Source organism: Melanotaenia boesemani, chromosome 11 (assembly GCF_017639745.1).
Source record: "Melanotaenia boesemani isolate fMelBoe1 chromosome 11, fMelBoe1.pri, whole genome shotgun sequence".
NCBI classification, from domain to species: domain Eukaryota; kingdom Metazoa; phylum Chordata; class Actinopteri; order Atheriniformes; family Melanotaeniidae; genus Melanotaenia; species Melanotaenia boesemani.
Window position 1 is genome coordinate 2251055 of NC_055692.1, and position 25906 is coordinate 2276960.

Here is a 25906-nt window from a genome sequence, read left to right on the forward strand (position 1 = left end):
CCACCAGGATGAATCAGCATGGGTTGTCCTGTCCCCTTTTCCCTGCAACCATGGCCTTCAGATGACTACGGGAGCTTGAATGCAGATGTTGTGGAGAAAAACTCATCTGCTTCATTTCTTTTCTTGTTCACATGGAAGCTGACAGCCACAGGAGCGAATGAAACATCACCTGATTGATCATCATGATGAGCAAAACTCACAACTCACATGTGATGAAAAAAAAATCTCATCAGCTCATCTCTCACCAAAAACACTTAATGTTACTGAACCTGCTGCATGGTGGTGTGGTGGTTAGCACCGCAGCCTCACAGCAAGAAGGTCGGTGGTATGAATCTCGGCTGGGGGGAGGTTTGAACCTTGAGGGCGGTGGCCTTTCTGTGTGGAGTTTGCATGTTCTCACTGTGTATGCGTGGGTTCTCTCCAGGTTTTCCGGCTTCCACCCACCGTCCAAAAACATGCATGTTAGGTTAATTGATTACTCTAAATTCTCCCTAGGATTGAGTGTGTGTGTGAATCGTTGTTTGTCCCCTATGTGTTGCCCTGTGATGGACTGGCAACCTGTCCAGGTGTACCTGCCTCTCACCTGTTAATGCTGGGATAGACTCCAGCTTACCCGCGGCCTGTCATGGACCAATCGGTACAGAGAATCATTGAATGTTACTGAACCTGGACCTGACCAGCTGCAGCAACCCCAGATCATAAACTGTCCCCACAGGCTTGTATAGTTGCACTATACAAGCATCACTTTATCTGCCTCTCTTCTTATCCTAATCAAATAAAAACAATCTTTGTAGGATTTTCTTCTGAGTTATGGTCTTGGTTTCAGTCAGGTGGCTGGTGGCATATCTTGCTCGCAGTTTTAGGCCCTATTTTTGCTGTTCTGATTGCCTGCTGGCTTGTGGTGACTTTCCTCCCCCGGTGCCTCAGGGTTATGATAACATCACCGTTTCCTGGTCATTCCCTCCAGATGTTTGTTAGTGCTCAAGGCGATTTTTCTAACACCCCGGTAGATTTCCTGGTTTCTCCTCCCGCTTACACTCCTTGGATCTGTTATGATGATACTGGTCTTCCGCTGGATTTTTCTAGTGATGATGAAGTTTAGATTGTGTGGATAGTTTTCTGTTTAGTCATCTTAGTTTGTTCTTATTCTCATTCATATGTATTCTGGTGTGTTTTTGCTGGTATTACTTGGGGCTGTAATGAGTTTGATGTTTATTTCCCCATTCAAAGTTATGATGAAGTTTCTCGAATCCTCGTGAATTGCAACTTCTGATGTTTTGTCTGAATGTATATTGGGAAAATGGTGATTTGATTTGATTGATTGTTCTGGCTGTTGAATGTAATCATTAGGTTTCTTTTTCTACAATTACATTACATTTATTACATTTATCTTTTATGGGTTTCCTGTGTTTTGTTTCTTTGTTTCATTTCTCTTTTCATTGTTTTTATGTTTTTTGTTTCATTTGGCTTTTTCCTTGTTTTGAAGTGTTTATTAGCAGTTTGATGACACCGTAAGAGTTTCGGGTTCTCATTTTTATCCACTGTACAACTCTGCCTAAGTGGTTATCCTTCTTTGATGCATTTTTGTGTTCTTTTCCTTTTATGCTTTAATCTTGTGAAATTTTCTTTTCTGATATGATCAATATGAAATGGGTTTCATTATGATCAAAAGAGGGGAATTGTTGTGGAAATTTCATATTTTTCCCTTTATTATATTGTGTCTACTGATCCCTCTCAGGGTAAACAGATTGTTTAAGTTCTTAAGTTTAATTAAGTTTAATACTGAGTAGCCTGTTGCTATCGTAAGTGGATGCATTCCTTAGAACAGTTCACTCTGACCTGTGTGACTTATCTGATACCAACCAAGCGCCTCAGGATGACCCAGCCGGGCATCCTGCCTTAATGTCACTGGGGTTGTTTATGTGCTCAATAAGTGTCTAATCCTGTGTGAGGAACAGACAGTCTCTTTGTTTGTATTTTACAAGATATATGATGTGCTGTAACGTGATCATTCTCCTTAAAAGATGCTGCATGTCTCTTATCAGATTCTGTTCAGATCTCTGTGCTGTCAGACCTCTGAACAGTCTCTCGAATTGCAATTCTATTCTTTCTATTCTTTGTATTCTAATTCTGTGTTCAATAAACTTGTAATCACTTTTCACTTCAGAACAGACTCCTCATCCTTGACAGAGTAACTTTTTGCCTCAACAACAGCTATTGTATTTTATTCTATTTATTATTCTGTTTTGCATTGACTGGAGGACTTGGTAGTTTCGTTGCACTTTTTGTTGCAATGAAAATAAAATTTGATTCTATTATGTTATATAGCACTTTCACATACCAACAGATTCCCAAAGTGCTACACAGGTAAAATAACAATACAAAATAAAACTTTAAAACAACAATAAAATAAACAATAAAAGAGAAAAAATAGTAAAAACCCTGGCCTAATTACCGTGTGCTCTGGAGTTAAAAACCAATGTAAAAAGATGAGTTTTTAAAAGAGATTTGAAACCATTTAAGGTTTTGACCGACCTCACAGAAAGAGGGAGACCATTCCTGAGCATAGGGGCTACTGAGGAACAAGCTCTAGATCACGATTAGAGTCCTAGGTACTTCTAACCGCATTCGTTCTTCTGATCTCAGAGCTTTACAAGGACGGTAATGGTGTAGAAGCTCAGACAGATAGGGAGGAGCCAGACCATTTAAACATTCAAAAGTCAAAAGTAAAATTTTGAAAGAAATTCTAAGAGAGGCAGCCAGTGAAGACAGCGCAGATTTGGAGTAATGTGCTCCCACCATCTGGTCCCCATTAACAGGTGGGCAGCTGAGTTCTGGACCAGCTGTAGACGGTGGAGAAGAGACTGGTTAATGCCAGAATAAAGGGAGTTGCAGCAGTCCAGTCTAGAGAATAAAGTGTGAATGACCCTTTCTAGGGCATCACGGGCAAGATAAGTCTTGATTTTACTAATAAGCCTCAGATGATAAAAACTAGACTGGACTACTGCACTGACCTGTCTGTCACATTTAGGGTTAAAATCAAAGACAACCCCAAGATTTTTAATAAAAGGGTGGATATATGAGTCCAGAGAGCCAACAGCCCTGCTGCATCCTGCCAGCAAGGTCTGTTTTCCCAACAGACCTCTGTTTTATTTTAATTTATACAGGAGACATTCATGTCTATCCATGTTTTAAGATCCCACAATCAATTTTGTAGATTTTCTATGTGTTGATCTACAGCAGATTTTAAAGGTAAGTAAATCTGGATGTCATCTGCATAACAATGACAGGAAACATTATGTTATTTAAAGATGGATCCCAGAGGAAGTAAATGAAGTGAAAATAAAATAGGGCCTAGGCAGGAGCCTTAAGGTACCCTATAATTAAGTGAAGCCTCTGAGGAAGAGAACTGCCCAGGATGTACAGAACAACTCCTATTTCTCAAATAGGACTGAAACCATTTGAGTACTGTGCCGTTAACAGACTGTTGAAAATGTAGTGATAAAATGTCATGATCCACTGTATCAAAAGCAGCAGTGAGATCGAGGAGAATTAAAACAGCAGAGGCTCCAGAATCAACAGTTAGAAGCAAGTCATGGCAAATCCTGAGAATCATGGAGTTCATGTAGTTCCAGATGATCCTGTAACTGAAGATAAGCCACTTTCTCTACAATCTTCAAAAGAAAAGGAAGCTTAGAAATTGGCCTAAAGTTTGAGAGAATGTTAGTATCCAGGTAAATTTTTTGACAGTATGAAGGCCTGAGATGTTGAACTATGTCGGAAATCTGAGAAACAGTCATGGGTTCGAAATGTTTTAAAATAGCGGAAGATACAGATGAAAGAGCAGGATCAGGGCCGCAAAATAAGGGTAAAATAAGCAAAAAACCTGACAGCACTCATTTTAACAATGAAAAATTTTAAAAACCTTTCACAGAGAAATCATACCGGTTCAAAAGAGAGTTCAAAGAATGAAAAAAAAAGTCAGAGATGAACTGCGTTTTGGCATTTTTTAAAACTGTCTAATATTCAGTGAAAGCATTTTTTAGCATCTCTAAAGACACATAGAGTGTGTTCGTTAAGCCACGGCTCTGTAGCTGCTTTACAGCATTTAATCCTGAAAGGAGCTTGAGTGTCTAAGATGTCTAAACACACTGAGTTAAAATCGTCCAGGAGTTGCTCAACACTTCCATGCTGGTGCAACTCCACAGAGGGAAGCTCCGATTCTGTAAAAGCAGCAGAAAATGTGATGCTCCCATCACTCTGGAAGAGGTTCATCTGGACTCATCAGACCACATAACCCTCTTCCATGGCTCCAGAGTCTTTCTGCTCTCTAGCAACCTGAAGCCTTTTTCTCTGGTTAGCCTAACTGGTTAGTGGTTTTCTTCTGGCTCCACAGATGTTCAGTCCCTTGAGTTCCTTTCATTGTTCATGTGGAAACATTCTAACTTTCACTAATAAACATGGTCCTGAGTTCTACTGCTGTTTTTCTTCCATCTGGTTCCACCAAACGTTTCAGTGATCAGTGATCACCATCGTCATCATTTTTCTAACCACTGCATGAATGTGAGCTCATTTTTATGCTTGTAGAAAGGTTGTGTGTAGCAGGTAGAAATGTTTAAATGTATTTTTTATTATGCCTGTTTCAGAACCAAGGTTTCTACAGGTCTATAAAGTTTCTGATGAAAGATTGAAACATGACATTTTCTCATCTGTGATTGGTCAGTTACAGAAGTGGAAGAGCAGAATCCACTTTAATAATGAAGGTAAACAAGGTTCAGGACATCATTTATTTACCTGGGACGTTGGTCTTTGTCCTGGACTCCTGAAGTTCAGACTGTAGCTGGGAAACCTCCTCCATTTTGCCAAACATGAATGTTTTAGTTGTATAACCGTATGTTTTGTCATCACCAGGAATATTTTCTTCCACAGCATCCAGCAGCTCTGGGACCTGCTGCTTATCTTTGATGTTGAGAACAACAGATCTTCCTCCACAGCTCTGACGGAGCTCCTGGATGTCTCTGTTCTCTCGGATGAAGTTAACAACAGCTGGAGCTGCAGGATCTGACTCCACAGGGAACAGAATCATGAGGAAGTCATTGACTCGAGAGCTGAATGTGTTCTGGATGGTCTGTAACTCTCCCTTGTCTTCATCAGTGAGGGGACCCACAGGTAGGACCAGGATGAAGGCATGGACCCCCTCAGGATCACAGAGGGAGACACACCTGAATGATTCCTCCATCACTGCCTCCTGAGGTTCTCCATACAAGGCAGGCATCTCCACCAGAGAAAGCAGACGTCCACACACCTCTCCCTGATGTTTAACACACTCTGATGAGCTGGAGGCTGAACGAAGCTCTGTCTGACCTAAAATGGCCTTGACTGCTGAAGTCTTCCCTGCTCCTCTCCTCCCAAACACAACCAGGTTTAATGCTGCTTTCTTCTTCTCTGCCAGCAGGGAGAGTTCATTATAACCATTTGCTGTTTCTTCAATCTTCTCCATCAGTGATCCATGACGACCTTCAGACATGATGTAATGTCTTCCTTTACAGTCCTGAATGAGTTCATTAACAGGATCATTTATTTTATTATCATGTGTGATGATGACCATCGAATATCTGAAGACATCTTCTCCAAACAAACTCAGGATGAACTTCAGGGATTTTCTCTCATTTTCAGTGAAATCTGAAGGCTTCACTAACAGCAGCAGAACATTTGGTCCAGGAGGACAGAGACGCTCACATTCCTTCACTTTTCTTCTCACGTCTTCCTCAGACAGACTGAACAGATCCGGAGTTTTTACTACAGTCACTAGTTTTCCTCTCCACTCTCCACAGGAGGACACACAGTGTTTGGTTAGATGATATATCTGGTGAAGAAAACTTTGTCCTCCAGTTATAAAGTTTCCAAGTTTTATCTTCTTGTCCTCACTTTTTCCCAACAGCACAACCCTGAGATCAGATGCTGAAATACAGAGAAATTATTTAATGAAAACAATAATTTATTATGGAAATTTAATTATTATTTAAATACTTATAGAGGTTAATATAGAGATCTGTATAATTTAGCCATGATTAGTTTTTATGTTTTGAAAAGGTGATATAATATAAAAACCTAAATTCTTCCTCTGATATAAAAGTAAAACAGAATTAATGGATTTTACTTTTCAGTCATAAAAAATTGAAGGATGAGTTTGGGCTTAATTTCCACAAAAGATGAAGCAAATATGTGTCTGGAAACTTAAGACTAACTCTGAGATTAATTTACTTACTGTCAGATGAAGGATTCTTCCCAAAGGATGGAAGTTGGGAGATTAAATTACCAGCTAGCTGACCTGTTACCATGAATAAAAGAGCAGTTTCATGTAAAAAAGGTTTGTGTGAACAATGATTTTACTTCTTCATTTCTTTAAGTTGTTTCTGGACTCACCAGCATCTGTAACAGCAGACATGATGTAACCTGGTATCTTCTGTATCAGGCTTCGATGATCATCTGGTAAACTGTCTGTAGTTTCTTCAAACTCCACATGTCCTCCATTGTTCTCTTTAACAACCTGACCACAGCGTGTTAGCAGCTCTGGACGTTCAAGGATCTTCTGCATCAGATATCTGTATCTACATTTTCTGATCATCTCCTTTAACGGAGGCTGTTTCATGTAATCTTCCATCAAACCTGAACTTTCCTGTCTGGGAGGTAAAATCAGAATCAGTGAATGATTAAATGATTGATCATTGAAACTCTGGAGCACTCTGCAGAGAATATCTTTCTGTTCCTCAGTGATAGTTTCAGGCTGCAGAACCAACAGGAACACATGAGGTCCAGGACCAGAGACACTCGTACAATCTTTTACAAACTCTGTCAGTTTGTCTGCTGTAGGAAACTGCAGATCTGGAGTATTGATGACGGCTATTTTTTTCTCTTTCATTGTCATACTGATTCTCAAACAGGACTGAAGTTCTTTATTAAAAGCATCCACTCCCAGTATGAAGTTCCCCACTGAATTCCTCTCAGACCAGCTGCCTCCCAGCAGAACCATCCTCATCTCCGACACTGGAAGGAAATAAATATTAAATACAAGAGATCTTCATTTAAGAAGGAAAAAACAGAAATGATAACAAATGTAACCAAAGCTGAGAGGAAATTAATTTATAATCACATTAACTATCTCTGAGTAAAATATACTGTCTTTACTTTCAGTTTTAGCTTTTAATGTTTTCATCCTTCTAATATCCAAGTTATCAGATCTGCTTCAGTTTAAGTTAATAAAACTCAGCGATGCTTTTTGATCCATTAGACATTTAAATTACAGTGTTCAGTGTTAATTTCATGAGTGGGTGAATCACCACAAACCATCATCTTCTGAACAGCAGCATGTTCAGAGTGATTTCTAGAGAGATTTTTAATGTAGTTAAACTTACTGTGAGGTGGTAGGAATCCATAGCTCCTGCTGCGTTTAAGAGGTTGAACATCTGTAAAGACAGAAAGACATGTTGTCTAAGGTTTTGTCCACATGGCACTGAAGCCGGTTCAGGTGTGAAAACGGTGGTGAAAACTAGGAGAAAGTCTTCAACATCCCCATGATACCGCTGTAGTACATACTACAAGGCTGTGGGGGCGCTAAAGAGTATCTAGAGCCAAACATGCGCAGATAAAGGCTCACTGTGTGTTGCAGGAAGTTCACATCGGAAGCAGAGAAGAGGGCTGAGGACTCACTGCGAGGCCAAAGAGAAACATTTCTTTGGACTAATGAAGAAGTTCTTCAAAAAACGCTGGACTACAAAGCATAAAAACCTTGAGGAAGGTGGATTGGTGATCGCTGCACGTTAGTCACATTGACGTCATATCCTCTAGTGGTGTGTTTACGCTGTCAGTACAGTACCGCAGATGGTAGAGGACTCAAACCGATCCACTCTGGTACCTGGACTCAGACATGGTCGGTTTCATGGAGGCTAATCTCTGGCTTCGTGGGGATGAAGGTTGGTTTGCTGAAATACTTTTGAGGTTTTGCTGCAATCCGGCGTCGTGGGGACAACCCCTAAATTACACAATATAGACACAGATACACAGTGACGGAGTAACGGTGTAAAATAAACGGCGTTAGTTTACCCGTTACTGAAAAAACTAACTAATGACTCTTTCCATCATAACAACGCTGTTACCGTTACTGAGGATAAAACGTTACTGAAGCACGTTACTGCTGTAAGATTAGATTAGTTGTTGTTTTGGTGCAACCATGGTCGGAGTGGCTGCAACCACTCTCTGGGTGGTTATAACCGTTCTCAACTTTGGCAGCCACCGTCAGAACAGTAGCACGCCAGCAACCACCGCTATCATAATAATTAATAAAGGATACTGGCACTAGGTAAATGATAGACAAACGTTACTGCTTCTTTTAGAAAGGTTTATAAAACATGCCACCACATTCAGAACGTTAACAGACACGTTGGAGCTGGAGGATTCAGCTAGCGGCCACAAGCGGACCGGTTACAGCCACTTTTCATTTTCGCCACCACAGCTGCAGACCGGCAACTACGGCATTAAGAATGGTTTATAAATGCTGCTACTGCCTGAAGAATGTTGGCTTTTTATGTATAAACAGATATTTAAAACTGTTTGTAAATGGTCTGTATTTATAAAACACTTTACTGTACCTGGAATGATACCCAAAGCCCTTTACATTATACACACATTCACACACACACTCACACACTGATGGTGGAAGCTGCCATACAAGGCGCTCGACCACGACCCATCAGGGGTTCGCTGTCTTGCTCAGGGACACCTCGACATGAACTCGACAGGCAGAGGATTGAACTGGCAACCCTCGAACTACAAGACGTCCGCTCTACCCACTGAGCCACGCCGCCCCATAATTCTACCCCATGTAGAATAAACCACAAACCATAGGATTCTTTATTATCACACACACACACAAACTTTCACCAGGCTTCAGCGAGCATCAAACTAGTGCCACACTACCATCACTTCCTGTTCTGTCCCCAATTCGTTTCAAAATAAGAGTCTACCACTTAACATTGGCACAGGTGTAAGAATAGCTTTTGATGCTTCACTCAGGTTTTATATTACTGCTATCATAAATAGAATTAAAAATTAAAATTAAATTGAATTAAACCACATTGGTAGTAACTGCTACTTACTGAACAGTTTACTGATGCGATGCTAGTTCACCAGTACAGGATGCAGAAGTTTTTTTGCAGCAATATTCCCTTTGATACGTCACTCTGTGAGCCCAGTTGTTAAAATGCTGTAATTAGTACTTTGAATTGGTTGATATTTATCAACAAGGATTACAAAAAACTTATTCTAATTTCCAAGTCTATATTTTTACAAGATTGCTTTAGTTCTTTAAGGGCTGTAGGGTGGCTGGCATTAGTGATGTGCGGGCCGCCTCCTAACCCGCGGGTCGGGTTGGGGCGGGTCAAAGAATTTTCGCTTCACTGCGGGGCGGGTTGGTGTGGTTTACTATTCTGAAATATCTAGTTCTATCTATTAATTTTATTTTTTGTCAAACTGAAAATAAAGACCTTAATCAGTGTCTACATTTTGTTACTATAATATGTAAGACAAAATATTTATCAGTTATTAAACACAGGTCACGTTTTGTAACGTAATGTCCACGTAGGTGCGTAGTAGGCTACGCAGGCTACGTGCAGAAAGCGCCAAGCAGACAAGCAACAAAAGATGGAAGAAGTGTTGAATAATATTCGTTCGGGAGTTTACGTCCTTAAAAAGAAGAAAGAGGGTCAAATGGCTAAATCACAGGTTTGGGACAGGTTCAACGAGGTAATCAGTGCAGACAACAGCAGCAGCATTGGCTATGTGCTTTATAACACTTAAACGCTTAAACGCTTTAAAATACTTTATTTATTTGCCTATTTATGTTTATAGGCTTAACGTTCAAATGAAAATACATTTTGTGTTGCCAGGTTCCAGTGCCAATTTAGGAGACCATATGCACCTTTCTCAGACTAAATAAAAGCATTCGTCAATATCATAACATGTGTTTTAATGGGGCGGGTCGGGTTGGGTCGGGTTAAAAAAATAGAAGCGGAGGTGCGGGGCGGGTTGGTGCGGTCCAATTTTTTTAAAAGAGCGGGACCCGCGGGTCGGATAAAACCCCGACCCGCGCATCACTAGCTGGCATGTACTTGGGTGGGATCGAACCAAGACAGGTTCATTTCTAGCAAGCACATAGAAAAGCAACTGCTCACACACACACACACACCTATAAAAGATCAAGTCAATTTACAGGTTTTTGAGCTGGTTGTGACGGTTGCTATTATTGCTGTTTTATTATTAATGGAAGCAGCTGTAGCAGGAAGGAGTAGGTATTGTAAATCACTACTGAGAAGCTTGTGTCTAACAATATTATATCATTATGAACAAGGCCAGATTATCCAATGGGCATAATGGGCACGAGCCCAGGGATCCACTTGAGCAGTTTTAAGAAAAAAAAGGCTTTAAGTTTTAGATATAGGAGCCGATAACCAATAAGAAGCACGTCGATATAACTTTTAACCATAACAAAATTATTTGATTGGTGGGGTGTGATTGCAGAAACCATGGAAACCGGCCCCGGATAAAAGGTGGGAGTGGGCTGGCTTGCAATCAGCCTCCTACGAGGCTGCAGAAGGTGTATTGCAGGGTTCAGACTCTGGAGTCTAGTTCGCCATCCAGAAAGATTTGTACCCAACAGGGCACACCTGGCCTGCATCAGACAAACAGGGCCAACATTCAGTCATTCAAAGTTCATAACCACTAGCTAGCTCTGGGTTCTGGTCCCTGTCTGCCAACAGCAAGAAGTTTGACACCGTGCATGTTGCCTTGATGATGCTGTCAGCTGTATCTGGGCAGACTTGCATCCTCCTGCAGCGCACACGCCAACGTTGGGTCAGATGGTATGCCAAGCGCACCTGCTTGTATGGCTTTCCCCAAAGTGGAGTTATTGCCATTACCCCTAATGTCTACAGCCAGAAACCTGTAGTCTCCATCAACCAGAGCCAGCAACACAACAGAAAAAGTGCCCTCGTAATTAAAATACTGAGATCCCGAGTTGGGAGGTGCCTGGATGACAACATGTTTGCCATCCAGGGCACCTACACAACGGGGGAAGTTCCACCTATCCTCAAATCGTTTTCTGCTCTTTGCCAAAGATCAGGATCAAGAGGAGGCATGTATTGGTCTTTTAGGTCCTTCCAAATAGCATTGCAAGTTTCCCTCAATCTTTGTTACCGTTGAGCGAAAACTTGCTGCAATTGTGGCGTAACTGTCACTAGTACTCAAAATCTGCAAAGATTTGAGATCAAATTAATGGAACTATGATTTATTTGAACAATTTTAAAAAGTAAAAAATTGTAAAAATTCTGCAAACACTTAATAGAAGTCACCTACAAACAAACATGTATTTTACAAGTATAAAGGCCTTATTGCTGTTTTGTAAATATGTAGTTTGTTCCTTATTAGCTACTTAATAGTGTTTGTTTACAGATATTGTCAACATCTTTACCAATTTGGCTGAAATATTGTGGGTCAGTAGAGACCAGCTTGGGAACAACGTCCCCTTCTGTTCAACACATAAACTAGTTGACAGCGTTTCCTTAGGCACCAGTAGGAATGTTAAAATGAAGTAAGAAAAAGGAAGTTTTACCTCAAACATACAGCTAGTCTCTGGTCTGGTTTAACAGCCACCCTGAAATTGCTTCTCTGCTTCTTGAAGGTAGGAGCTAGTTGCTGAAGTAGATCTTTAAACTGTCTGACGGACGTCCAAAGTAGGTCCTTTGGTACAGCTTCAGCTCCTGGACTAAACAATTAAACTCCCCAAACTCTCCTCTCTTCTCAAGGATACGATGTACCCAGTACCCTATTTTTTATTTTGTTGTTTTTTTGCCAGTATCAGCACAATATCGTCATCGTTTGATGTGGAATCCATGTTTGTTTTTCCCACTTTCCAAACTTGTTTTAGAATCTTTATAATTTATTTGCTATTTCGTATCACACTTGGTGTGGAAAGACAAAAACTTTAATATTTCCTCTTCAAATTATTCACATTATCGTGTTGTTTATTCGAACGGTCCCGGTGCGTAATGGCCTTTAGCAGTGGTCCCAACCACAGCCACCAAAAGATCTTGGTGTCATTAAACCAGATGACCCACTCAGGTCACAGAGGAATTTTTGCAGACACAGGTCCATAAAAAACACATCCAGGATGAAATGATAAGAAAAGAGGAAACCAAACATGATTGGAGTCTAATAAAACACATTTAGGCTGTTAACCCAATGCTGTCTCAATGTAGAAGTAAATGGACAGCAGCTTTTCAGAGGGCTAGCTAGGGCTGCTATAATATGGGTTTCTGACTTATCCAGTCGACACATGAAACTGAACATGAGCCGCCTCAAGACGGCCTCAATAGTTGGCACCCTGGTGGCCACAAACAAGTGAAGGGCACTATGCCACCTAGGTACACCAAGCAGCAACCTCTTTGCATCATTATAGGCGACCTTGAGCCTCTCATACTCTTTTCCTGTAGTTTGACCACAGCTGACCAGGATAAAACGGTGTGACAGGTTCTGAACAGGGAGCACTTCACAGAATCAGAGCATATAGAGAATTTCCTTATCAGCGTGTTCGCTTGAGCATAAATTTTACAGCTCTGTCGATGGACGTCTTTGTCGTCCCTCCAGTCATCAGATATGACTTAAGTACTTTATTTCTTAATTACTTACTTAAATAAAAATGGATATCAGATTGTTTTTTATTTTAAGAAAAGAGACGATTCTCTTAAGTTGTGGTCCCTGTTAATGGAAAGACTCTGGGTCAACACACGGAACTGGTAAACAGAGAATTTAAACGCTGTATGTCTTAAAATTAAATGAACACTAAGCAGATCATTCGTGACAGTATTGATACTTCAAAGGTTAAGCTAGCAAGACAGACAGACATACATACATACATACATACATATACATATACATATATATATGTACATGTATATATATAAAAAAGAGATGCAGGTTGGCGGTGTGGTCCTAGGTTCATTTTTAGCAGCTTAGTTGAGGATAAAATGATAAAATGTTCCAGAAAGCAGATTAAACAACCTCTGAGTCTAATCCAAAACTTTATTATACTAATGTTTAATTTACAGGAAATATTTTAACAGCTGCTGTTAAAAAGCAGCCGAATTATTTTTAGAAAAAAAGTGTTTTTAATCCAAAAGCTACTAACTTTTATTCTTAGAGATGTTCTTTATATATAAAGTTTACTTACTTATTACTTTGAAATCATTACTGAATTTTGTAATTAACTGCATTTACATATTTGAGCAGCACTAATGATTTCATAATGAACTCACCAGGTCCTGCAGCAGCCATGATTCCCTCTGTTACACCAGAACAACTCAGCTGGAGACCAGACACGGGTTTCAGCAACCTAACAGGAGAAACATGCTTTAAAAGATCTTTTATACTCAGCTTATAAATACAAACAGGGTCATTAAACACCAGCAACATGGTTCCACTGAGCAACAATAAATTTGTAGTATTTACAGACATTTTCCCATCATTATACTTTTATGACAAAAGAAAGATGAATAAGAGGAAGAGCAAAAACAAGATGAAGGCAGTGGTAAGTAGCAGGGGGGCAGGTAGTTTCTGGTAAACGTGTGTGTGTGTGTGTGTGTGTGCATGCTGTGTGAATGTGGCTTAACTGGGTAAACCTGTTTACCTGTTTCAGTAGGACTTCTAAGTGACAGAGACACCTGTAGTGGGCGGAGCCTACAAAAGCAAATATCAGGTTACACCAACATGTTCTTCCTCATGACAACAGTCTAAAATTCAGATTCATATTCAGATTTTTAAATGTATGAGGTTGTAAAAGAACAACTACCTCCAGACTCTGTTTGTACATGAAGGATGATGTTCAGTTCAGTCTGTGGTTTTAATGTCATCAATGAGAAAATCTGTTGCAAGTTCATATCAAGCCCACACAGAAACACCACCTTTATGCTCACAGTCAGAATCCATGACGGTCCATGACACTCGGACATGAATGTGTTTGGAGGGTGGGAGGAAGCTGGAGAACCTGGACAGAACCCAGGCGTACACAGGAAGAACATGCTTACTGCACCAGCACTGACATGATGGTACCACCACACCACCATGCTGCCCTGAGTAACATGTACCTGCTTGTCACTCTTAAAGTATACAACAGTTAGTGGATTTGAAAAGTAACTCCTTTAATTGTAGCCTAATTATGACAGTTCCAGTGGAGCACTGTTTATTAATTGTACAGTTGGTGAAGGGGAGATGGACCTGAACAGTCTACATTGTCCTCGTCACGGATTTCTTTGAATACACCTTTGTAACCTCATCCACTGTGTTTTGTAATCTCAATTAATGCAATAAAACACATATTTATAAAACCTCTGACAGCAATTTGACGAGCAGTCTTCATTAGCATAGCAATATAACACTTGGCCTGATGAAATCATGCACTTATGACCAAGTTGATATTGTGTGATGAAATCGTGATCCTGTATTTAAATAAAATGACTAAAAAAAAAAATTATATGCACTGCACTAGCACTACACGTCAGAACCTGGGTCCAACTGGACTCAAAAGCGGTCTGACTAACACTTGATTATGACGTCCATCTTGTTTGAATTCATGCTTGTGTTGTTCTTACTCTCAAATGTAAGTCGCTTTGGATAAAAGCGTCTGCTAAATGACTGTAGAATAGAATAGAGTAATAATACTACAACTGGAATCCATATAAAAAGGCTGTTGCGATTACGAACAGATTTGGATTAAATGTACAGTGACTGTATATGTAATATTTTAATACTGGATGATTAAAATGACGCGCCATACTTAGGAAGACCATGGACATGCTGTAAAACACATTAATTCCTCACAGAATTGACGTTGCACATGCAGGTAGTCGCTAGGATTAATCTTAGCCTGAGCAGTTAGCCTGGTCTGGAGCAGGCTAGCTGCAGCGGATAAATCACCACAGTAACTTGGCCGGGTTTAGTTTGAGCTGCGTTCATGCAACCGACTTAGGGCTAAATTCAGCCAGGATAACCAACATATCCCGGCTTAATCCCTTATCTTGGTTTTGTGCAATACCCCTCAGGACAGATTAACCAGTACGGAAACAAACAGGTGAGCTCAGGTTTATCAAAAAGAAAAGCAGTTTTCTGTCTGCCAGTGACGAAAGAAAGATGAATAAGAGGAGGAGCAAAAACAAGATGAAGGCAGTGGTAAGTAGCAGGTAGGCAGGAAGTTTCTGGAAAACGTGTGTGTGTGTGTGTGTGTGTGTGTGTGTGTGTGTGTGTGTGCATGCTGTGTGAATGTGGCTTAACTGGGTAAACCTGTTTACCTGTCTCAGTAAGACTTCCTGTAAAACATCGTTCAGTAATTGAAGGTTAACATCTGACAAACATAAAAACCTCTTACTTGATCCAGTAAAAGGAATAAAAACTAACAGCTGTGAATCTGATCTGTGTCGGATGTGATGACAGTTACAAAACTGCTGAATCTGCTCTTTATAAGTAGTGAAAGCTCTAGTTTCTCTGGTAACCAGTGACCTGTAATCAGTGCTGGTTTACTCACTGACTGAAGTCTGAGTGTGTCCACAAGTAAACTAAAAGGGGAGAAAAATGTGTTTCTCCATCTGTTTTCTATACCTGCTTGTTCCAGTGCAGGATTACAGGAAGAACATTTGTTTAAATGATTAACATGAATTATAATAAACTAGTTCAGAACCAAACCAGAGATGTTTCTAGAATGTAAAATATAAAAAAAGAATTAAAGTCTCACCTGAACTTGACCGACTCTCCTCTGACTATTTTCAAGGCTTCATTTCTCTCCTGATGTTCAACTGGCATTAATGTGGAAGCAAAGCTTCAGTTTCTCTGAGGGAACCTCCCAAAGTTTTAATAAAGTTATAAGTGACAGAGACACCTGCAGTGGGCGGAGCCTACAGAAGCAAATATCAGGTTACACCAAACATGTTCTTCCTCATGACAACAGTCTAAAATTCAGATTCATATTCAGATTTTTAAATGTGAGGTAAAAGAACAACTACCTCCAGACTCTGTTTGTACATGAAGGATGATGTTCAGTTCAGTCTGTGGTTTTAATGTCATCAATGAGAAAATCTGCTGCAAGTTTATATCAAGCCCACACAGAAACACCACCTTTATGCTCACAGTCAGAATCCATGACGGTCCATGACACTCGGACATGAATGTGTTTGGAGGGTGGGAGGAAGCTGGAGAACCTGGACAGAACCCAGGCGTACACAGGAAGAACATGCTTACTGCACCAGCACTGACATGATGGTACCACCACACCACCATGCTGCCCATGACAACAACAAAATGGACCAAATTATGCACGTAAAGGATACAGAAGACGGAGCAAATGTCTTTTACAAAGAGCATAAATGGACCTTAAACGTGTCTCAGGACAGCAGAGGTGAGGACCTGAATGTAGACTGACGAGGCAGGAGGCAGACGAACACAATAATCTAGTATTTAATTCAAAGAACTAGATAAACTTACACAGGCTGGAACACAGGCAAACAAAAACAATGATCTGGCAATGAGTAACAGAAACCAAGCGGTATATATACTGATGATGACTAACAGGGAACAGGTGAAGAGAATGAGATGATTGAACCAGGGGAGCTTCATCAGGAACAATGAGCGCAGGAAAACAAGAGTGTGGCTCTACAATAAGGCAAGAAACCAAAACACATAAGACCCAAGGTCAAAAGAAACAGACAGAAATAACATAAAGACAAACACCATTAACCAGGACAGATTAACCAGTACGGAAACAAACAGGTGAGCTCAGGTTTATCAAAAAGAAAAGCAGTTTTCTGTCTGCCAGTGACAAAAGAAACATGAATAAGAGGAGGAGCAAAAACAAGATGAAGGCAGTGGTAAGTAGCAGGGGGGCAGGTAGTTTCTGGTAAACGTGTGTGTGTGTGTGTGTGTGCATGCTGTGTGAATGTGGCTTAACTGGGTAAACCTGTTTACCTGTCTCAGTAAGACTTCCTGTAAAACATCGTTCAGTAATTGAAGGTTAACATCTGACAAACATAAAAACCTCTTACTTGATCCAGTAAAAGGAATAAAAACTAACAGCTGTGAATCTGATCTGTGTCGGATGTGATGACAGTTACAAAACTGCTGAATCTGCTCTTTATAAGTAGTGAAACCTCTAGTTTCTCTGGTAACCAGTGACCTGTAATCAGTGCTGGTTTACTCACTGACTGAAGTCTGAGTGTGTCCACAAGTAAACTAAAAGGGGAGAAAAATGTGTTTCTCCATCTGTTTTCTATTCCTGCTTGTTCCAGTGCAGGATTACAGGAAGAACATTTGTTTAAATGATTAACATGAATTATAATTAACTAGTTCAGAACCAAACCAGAGATGTTTCTAGAATGTAAAATATAAAAAATGATGAGAATTAAAGTCTCACCTGAACTTGACCGACTCTCCTCTGACTATTATGTAAACAAACAGATAAACTCAGTTTATCAAAAAGAAAAGCAGTTTTCTGTCTGGCAATGACAAAAAGAAAGATGAATGACAACAAGAGCAAAAACCAGATGAAGGAAGCGGTAAGCAGCAGGGCCGTAGCACGAAATTCTGGGTCAGTTTAAATTAGCCCTTAAAGTATGCTATCTTATATATTTTTGCAGTGAGGATGCTTCCACAGTATATATTACTCCCTGAATGTATGTCAGTTTATATGTTCAGCATATATTAATGCAGGGAGGAATCCTTCACCGTATAAATTAGCCCCAATGCATGCTAGCTTATATATTTATTTTGAGAGGATGCTTCGACAGTTTAAATTAGCCCCTTAAAGTATGCTAGCTTATATATTTATATAGAGAGGGTGCTTCAAAAGTGTAAATTAGCCCCTTAAAATATGCTAGCTTATATATTTATATAGAGAGGATGCTTCAAAAGTGTAAATTAGCCCTTAAAGTATGCTAGCTTATATATTTATATAGGGAGGGTGCTTCAAAAGTGTAAATTAGCCCCTTAAAGCATGCTAGCTTATATATTTATATAGAGAGGATGCTTCAAAAGTGTAAATTAGCCCCTTAAAGTATGCTAGCTTATATATTTATATAGGGAGGGTGCTTCAAAAGTGTAAATTAGCCCCTTAAAGCATGCTAGCTTATATATTTATATAGAGAGGATGCTTCAAAAGTGTAAATTAGCCCCTTAAAGCATGCTAGCTTATATGTTTATTTTGGGAGGATGTCTCCACAGTTTAAATTAGCCCCTTAATGTATGTTATCTTGGAACAGCTTATTCCGGTACTACAGCCCCTGGCCAAGGCTACTGAAATAATGTGTGGTGAGCTGCATGTGGGGTTGTCTTTTATATATCCAGTGATTTTTAACATGATCAACACCACCCTGTGTGTTCAAGCATCTGACCTTGCTGCAGTGCGCACCTTCAAGATGACGGTTCGAGAGCAGTTAGAAAAACAATTCAAGCTGGAGTCGGATGACCTGATGGAATCCATCCCTATTGTGGCCTGTATGCTTGATGCCCGGTTCAAGCATCTTCAGTTCATCCCAGAGAGTAAAAGAGAGGCCGCCCAGAGCCACCTGAATGCCCTGCTGGAGGAGGAGGCAGAGCCGCTTGCAGCAACAGGTGAGTGTGCTAATTGAAATTAGTCATCACCTTCATGATGATGATTTAAATCGTCTTATTTGTGAATGCGCAGTTTTGATAAAACTAGTCATTCATTTTATTCTAGGTGAGGGACCGGGTGTGCAAAGTGAAGACGTGGATGATGGTGAGGGAGAACCAGTAAAAGGGAAAAAAGTCAGGCTCAAGCAGGATTTTGAACAACTTTTTGGCCCGCACTATCAAAGTGGAAGGAGAGCGGGGAATTATTCCACCCCAGACGAAGAGTTCCATGATTATTTGCAAACACCGCAAATTCCCACCATGCAGAACCCGCTGCAGTGGTGGGCTCAGAACGTGGACAGATTCCCCCGTTTGGCCAAGCTGTGCAAACGTTACCTGGCTGTCCCAGCGACAAGCACACCGAGCGAGAGGATTTTTTCACTGGCCGGAAATACCATCACGCGACAGCGGGCAAGCCTTCACTCAGCTCACGTCGATGCGCTTGTGTTCTTGCACGCAAACCAGGACCGGAAAACAAAACCTGTGACTGAGCAGGACTGTGATGATGACTAGGCTTGCAGGCTCTTGCCTGTGTTGTTTTCCTCCCAAATTGTTTTGTGCATTACAGTATTTTCTTTTGCACCTGTGGGAGATGTAGCCTAACATAACATGTAGGTATGTCACGTAAAAAAGATAACATTGATAAGAGTTGCCGTTCATACTTGATCCTAAATGCTGTTATGTATAAGTTCTGTGTATCAGCTGACCATTGTCAGTGAATACAGGTTGTTGCAAAGCATTCCCCTCCTCCTGTGTTTTTTTTTTAATTACTGAAAAAATATCAATGACGTCACCAGCGACTAGTCGGTGTCGACTTGACTTTCATCACATTAGTGTCGACTTAAAAAAATCTGAAGTCATGCAACCCCTAGTGAACACTTTGTCGAATATTCGCTTCCATTATATCACTTTTAGGGATCTGGAGGGTCCCCGAAAGGGCCCAGAAACCCCAAATTCGTGTCAGTTGATATACGCTGTGGGCCCTACGAGGCTGAGCAGCACCTGCATCAAAAACATGCATGTGCACGAAATGCCAACAAAAAAGACACGTGCTCAATGTAAAAGTATTAGACGTGGTCAGACGACTACAGTTGCCACACATTTTTGGGCCTCACACGGCCTAGGAATGGGCTAGAGACACCAAAATCAGGTCAGTATTAACCAAAGTCATGCCCTACAAGGCTGCATTGGAATGGTGTCTTCAAATTGTCTGTCTGCAAAATGCCACTACGTTTTGCACTTTCCAAAATGGCCACAATGTTAAAGTGTTAGACGGGACACAAATCTAAATATTTTGGCCTGGAAATGGCCTAGAGACCCCAAAATCGGGTTAGAGTTTACTGAAATAATGCTCTACGAGGCTGCAATGGAATGGTGAAGATAATCAGTCTGTGTGCAAAATACCACCCTGATTCACACTTGTAAACAAAGGCCTGGGCCATAACTACCCCATCCTTGGGTCCAGAGGTGTGAAATTTCGACCAGTTGGTTCTGGTGGCCTGTACTACAAACATGGAGAGTTTGGGATAAATCACACAAGGTTAAAAGATTGCCAAAACATGACCTCAGGAGTAACTAAAGAGGTGAAAAATTCAACTTTGTCTAATTGCCACCATATTCACACCACAGTTTTCTCTGGTCCTTGGGGACCCCACGTTCAAATATCAGCACAATAGCTCAAAGCATATCGGAGTCATGGCACTTCATACGTCATACTTCAAGCTAGACTGTTCAAATCTGTACCACTTGTCCACCGATACCCTTTCTTTTAGTGTTACCAGTTTGAAGCAAATCAGAAAAAGTAGTAGTAGTATAGTGTAGTTATGACAGTTTAAAAACAAGTGTCCACGTCTAATACTTGGTGGTCAGGTGGGGTTTGTGGACAGAAATGTTAAATGCTGAGGAATATTCCATATTCCATAGATTAAAAATATACAAAATATGGTCATTAATGTAATAAAAACTCCACAATTTAAACAAAATGTATGAAGTATTTTTTTTTAAATTTCTCTTTCTGATTGCATGCCACACTGGCCCTGCCTCAGTCAAATGTTTTCCGCTGGTTACATGAGGCCAGCACTGGGTGTGGGGGAGGGGTGACTTTAAAAGCTTTTAAACTGAGATAAACCATCCTCTCTTTAAAGCAAGATGAAGGGCATGTCTAATTTTGTCAGCTTTTTTTTCTTTTAAGGTTCAGAATATAAAAATCATATAGCTGTTTTAAACTATATTTAAATTAAATGTAAATAAAATCTAATCTAATATACAATCTAATATGTAATCATGTCATAAACATATTTGTAAATGTAGTTATAATTCCATTTAAAATTAAAAACCATAATCATAAGTGAAAGAGGTACTGGTCTCAAACAGAATTCATGTCTCAGTTTTCAGCTTGATCAGAGTCTCACAGAGAGGTCATGGAGAGGTGAAACTAATTAAGCACCTGCACTCCCAAACTCTTCACCATGTAGCGGTGCGTTCAGGGGGACTGGGTGACACCTGACTCTATACACGTCTGAAATGAAAAATTACAGTTAATTAGTTTTTCTAAATCCCTAAAATTGTTCTAAACCATCATAATATCTGTAACATGATTACTCATTCCACTTCAGAGTGATTCATATTTAATTTGGACATCTTTAACATCTAAAAATCTTCCTACAGATACATGGGTTTGTACTTTCTCAGGGTTCATGAATGCAACTTCAAAAACATGCTGGAAACTCCTAAGTCTGTGGCTGCAGCAGCTGCAGAAGCACCATCAGAAGTACGAAGTGGAGGCAAGAAAACAAACACATTTAGAGCAAGAGCAAACTGGTAAAGGTAAGTCATTTTTCTTTTCTGTTTAACAATGCTAGCTTTTTTTTTAAGAGTCTCTCTGTACAGAGCTGTTTGGTTTTAATTAGAATACATTAATTAGTACAGAATTTGATGACTTTATTCATGAAGTACTTTTAAATTACTTTTATTATGAGTTGGCCCTACATAAATGAAGGGATTTGACCGGTTATCTAAACTTAGCAAACATTAGCCTACTTAACATTACTTAGCCAGCTAGCAAGGCTGTCAGGTGTTACTGTCATTTAACGCTAGGCACAAAAAACATCAGAACAGAGAAAAAATGTCATCCTCCAGTTTAAGTGTATTTCTAAGTGATTTTATTCATCATTAATCTCTATGTCAGTGTGTTTGGGTTTAAGTTGAACAGGCTGAACAGAAATGTATAGAACATGTGCAGGTGATGTTAGTGGGGCTCTGCGGCCATGTTGGGGACCCGGTGTTCTGTCAGCCTTGTTAAAACATCCCACGGCAGGCTGAATTCATAGCTGTCAATCTGTGCTACCCCATCAGAAAACAATACCCAAGATTCTTCATACAGTTCACAGTTTAGAGCTATAAAAAAGTTAATTAATTACTTAACAATTATAAATCCATCAGGGTACCGTCTTAAAAAAATAAGTGTTCGAAAATTAAACTGCAAATACATTAATGCAGGTAGGGTGCCTCAACAGTATAAACTACCTAATTAAAGTATGCTACCTTACATATTCATCCAGGTAGGATGATTTGACAGTATAAACCAGTGTTTTTCAATCCTGGTCCTCGGGTCCACTGCCCTGCATGTTTTAGAGGTGTCCATCTTTAACACACCGGACTCAAATGAATGGCTCGTTAGCAGGCTTGGAAAGAACTTGACAAACAGTCCAGTTAATCTGAATCAGGTGTACTGAAGTTGGACAGAACTAAAGCATGCAGGGCAGTGGTCCCTGAGGACCAGGACTGAGAAATACTGGTATAAACTAATGAATGCATCTAATTCATTCTATATAATAATGGAACTCAAAATAGTTTAAAATATACAACTTCACTGAGCATGCAAAAAGATACATGCAAATGATTAAATCATTTTATTTTACAAAAGTATTTCAACAGTCAGTTCTAAGACTTTCCTATACCTGTCATGAATTTATAATTGATTATTAAGTGTTCATTCAGCCATTTTACAAACCTGTGAGTCTGCAGCTACACCATCAGGCTCTTCTTTTATAGGTTCATTATTGATTTGGAATTATATCTATTATCTGTTCATCTTTGTGGATTAATTTCTGATAAATAGGATTGGAAGAACAAGACAGATGTCTGAATATATAGAATTAATTCATTTAATTCATGTTTTTTAAAGCAAAAAAAGCTGTAAATAATGTGTAAGTAGATTTATTTAGGGGGGGGGTTCCAGTGTGAAACCAGTGAGCAGTCCTGAATGTGTCAGAACAACACTGGGATTCATGTTAAACATCCCAGCCTGGTGGAGGAAAGGGATGTTCTTATCTGTACATGGGAGTTTCATCGAGCTGGGAAGTGTTTCATGTAAAATCCTGCATCCAGTAAGCCTTTCTACATGAATTCTCAGGTGTATCACCTCACCTGTTCTCTCATCATCCCATTCATCTAGCTGCAGCCATCTTTACTTCTACTCACATAAAGCTCAAATTGTCCTTTATATCCAACCCATGAGCAGCCAGAAGTGCATCAGCTGTTTCATGTTCCCTGGGATGTTTATCACTGAGCTGAGGATGAAAATCTGTTGCCTCACATCCTGTTTCCAGCTGCTGCTGCAGCCGAGGAAACCACTCAGTGAAAAGAAGAAAACCTGCTCAGAAATGGTGGTTCCTCCAACACTTAGGATAAATCCCAGCGTTCTGTACGAAGTGACAACAGTACCCTTTCTCTAAAACCAATATACAGCTAGATGGAGCAGAGACCGTGGAGTATTTTTTTATTGACATGTCATTTAAATATAGTTCATCAGGTTGGTAAAGCCTCAAACATTAATGGTACAGCATCCTGGTAACATTTTTCATTCACCAGCTCCTAATAGCAGATGGGATAACCCCTAATAATTTAGCAAATTTTATTAATTTGGGGTTTGCTGAGAATATGACTTATACATGATTCCTGGGTAACATACATGGTATTTTGTTTTAGAGTCAGACTGCCTGACCCAGAGGCCTGAGCCAGCAGAGAAGACCGAGACAAAAACAAAGGTAAACGTCGTATTCTCTTCAGTTTCTCTGATCCCATGTGGGTATTCAATGTTCATATAGTCTATTGTCAACCATTTCATAAAAAACATGTTGTCCATTGTCAGAGTGAATATTGATGTCTTATATGATGCTGCTTATGTTTTTAAGGACCTTCCAAAAGAAGGGCAAGAATGACTGAATCTACTGATGACTCAGATGGTATGAAAACATATTAACATATTATATGTTCTCTTTAATAGAAGAACCGCTCTGCCTGAACCAGAGACCTGACACAGCGGCCAGAGCCATCGCAGAAAACATTGATGAAGAAACAAGGTAAACTTGTTATTCTCTTCATTCTCTCTGATTCCTTATAGTTTGTTCTTACAGTGTCATTCATATAGTTTATTTCATCCATCAAGTTTGTATGTTGCGAGGGTGATTCCAGCCTTTGCAGCAACTAATGAACAGAATCACACAAAGTAACAGGAGAACAGAAAGATCTGGAAGAGAAGAGCGAAAGTGATGAGTACAAGGGACATCTATTGGTGAATACTGTATGAAATAGGTGAATTAGGTTTAACAGCATTATGTAACGTGAATAGATGAGCCCACCAATTGGTTATGTAGTTGGAAGGCTTATCTATCTATCTATCTATCTATCTATCTATCTATCTATCTATCTATCTATCTGTCTGTCTGTCTGTCTGTCTGTCTGTCTGTCTGTCTGTCTGTCTGTCTGTCTGTCTGTCTGTCTGTCTGTCTGTCTGTCTGTCTGTCTGTCTGTCTGTCTGTCTGTCTGTTTTTGTACACCAATAAATTTATATGAATATTTATTTGAGCACTTTTAAGAATTTTTTTTTAAAAAAAAGCAACTATAAAGTTACTTTTACCAGTAACTAAGTTACTATATTGTGTAAGATTTTTTTGGGGTAAGTAACTAGTAACTCCTAACTAGTTAGTTTTGCTTCATTAACTAGTAGAACTGGTCAGCAGAATATTGCAGCTGTAGTTTCTGCTTCCACCTCATCTACTCTCCTCCCTGACTCTGATCAACTACAGAGACGTCCTCATTGACTCAAAGGAGTTTTATGCAAGAAATAGAAGGATATAAATAATAGAAAGAAAGCCCTTTTTTCAAGTGGTAAACCACTGAATTTTCCAAGGACCCACTCAAATTGTCACCTGTTGGTCCTGGGGACCTACTACATTGAAAACCTTGAAGACCTATCAACATCACTGAATAGGGCAAACCTGGTTTAACAACAAATACCTGTCAGCCACAGGTTCCAATATTTTGCTCACCTAAAAATATGATGTTGTGTTTATGAATAATTCTCCCTCCTGAGTCGTCTATCAGATGTTAATACCTGGAAATAGAAGATGAAATGTTAATTGCTTTTTCTCATCTTCATTCACAAACTGGCCTCACTGTTCCAGTACTTTTGGAAGGGAATGTAGATGTGACTCACCAATAAAATATCAATACTTGATTTTAAGTAATGGAGTTCATTTGTGATTTCTGTTACAGGCAAGAAACAAAAACATGGAACTGAATCAGAGACGAGCAACCGCCAGTCATGGACTCCAGCTGAAAAGGCTGCTGTACAGCAATATGAATAAAAGAATGATTACACTTGTGATTGTTATATGAGTAAATATGATCAATTAGCATATGCAATAAAATTACTTCCACACACAAAGTACTTTCTATGCTCTAAAATACATTTAAACCGGTGTAGCGCAGTACCAGAGAGGCCCACCCAGTTCTCCAGTCTTTTAAGTAATATATTGTGGTCGACTATATCAAATGCAGCACTGAGGTCCAGTAAGACTAAGACTGACATTTTTCATTAATGACTTTGGTCAGAGCATCTCAGTGCTGTGGTGCCATCTAAAACCTGACTGGAAGACACTGTATCAATTGTTTTGTGTTAAAAAGTCATTTAGCTGATGAAAAATGGCTTTTTCAATGATCTTACTTAGAAAAGGAAGATTTGAGATCGGTCTGTAGTTGCTCATTTGTGTCTTGTCTAGATTGTTTCTTTTTAGCAGAGGCTTGATTACAGCTGTTTTTTAAAGTTCTGGGAAGACACCCAAAATTAAAGATAAGTTAACAATCTGACAGATCTGATTTC

General features: G+C 39.8%; 2 long non-coding RNA genes and 1 pseudogene across 2 annotated transcripts; 2 read left to right on the forward strand and 1 right to left on the reverse strand.

Moving 5' to 3' along the window:
• The window catches only part of LOC121648641, a 30810-nt pseudogene extending 14867 nt beyond the window's left edge, over positions 1 to 15943 (reverse strand).
• LOC121648695 lies at positions 1070 to 13953 on the forward strand. Its single transcript, XR_006012017.1, has 3 exons — positions 1070 to 1181; positions 1963 to 1973; positions 13943 to 13953. It is a non-coding gene; the product is annotated as an uncharacterized LOC121648695 (long non-coding RNA).
• A 5591-nt stretch (positions 15944 to 21534) lies between the features above and the next one.
• LOC121648691 lies at positions 21535 to 25361 on the forward strand. The gene is made up of 5 exons (XR_006012013.1): positions 21535 to 21567; positions 23731 to 23789; positions 23937 to 23987; positions 24029 to 24104; positions 25300 to 25361. It is a non-coding gene; the product is annotated as an uncharacterized LOC121648691 (long non-coding RNA).
• Positions 25362 to 25906: the final 545 nt, after the last annotated feature.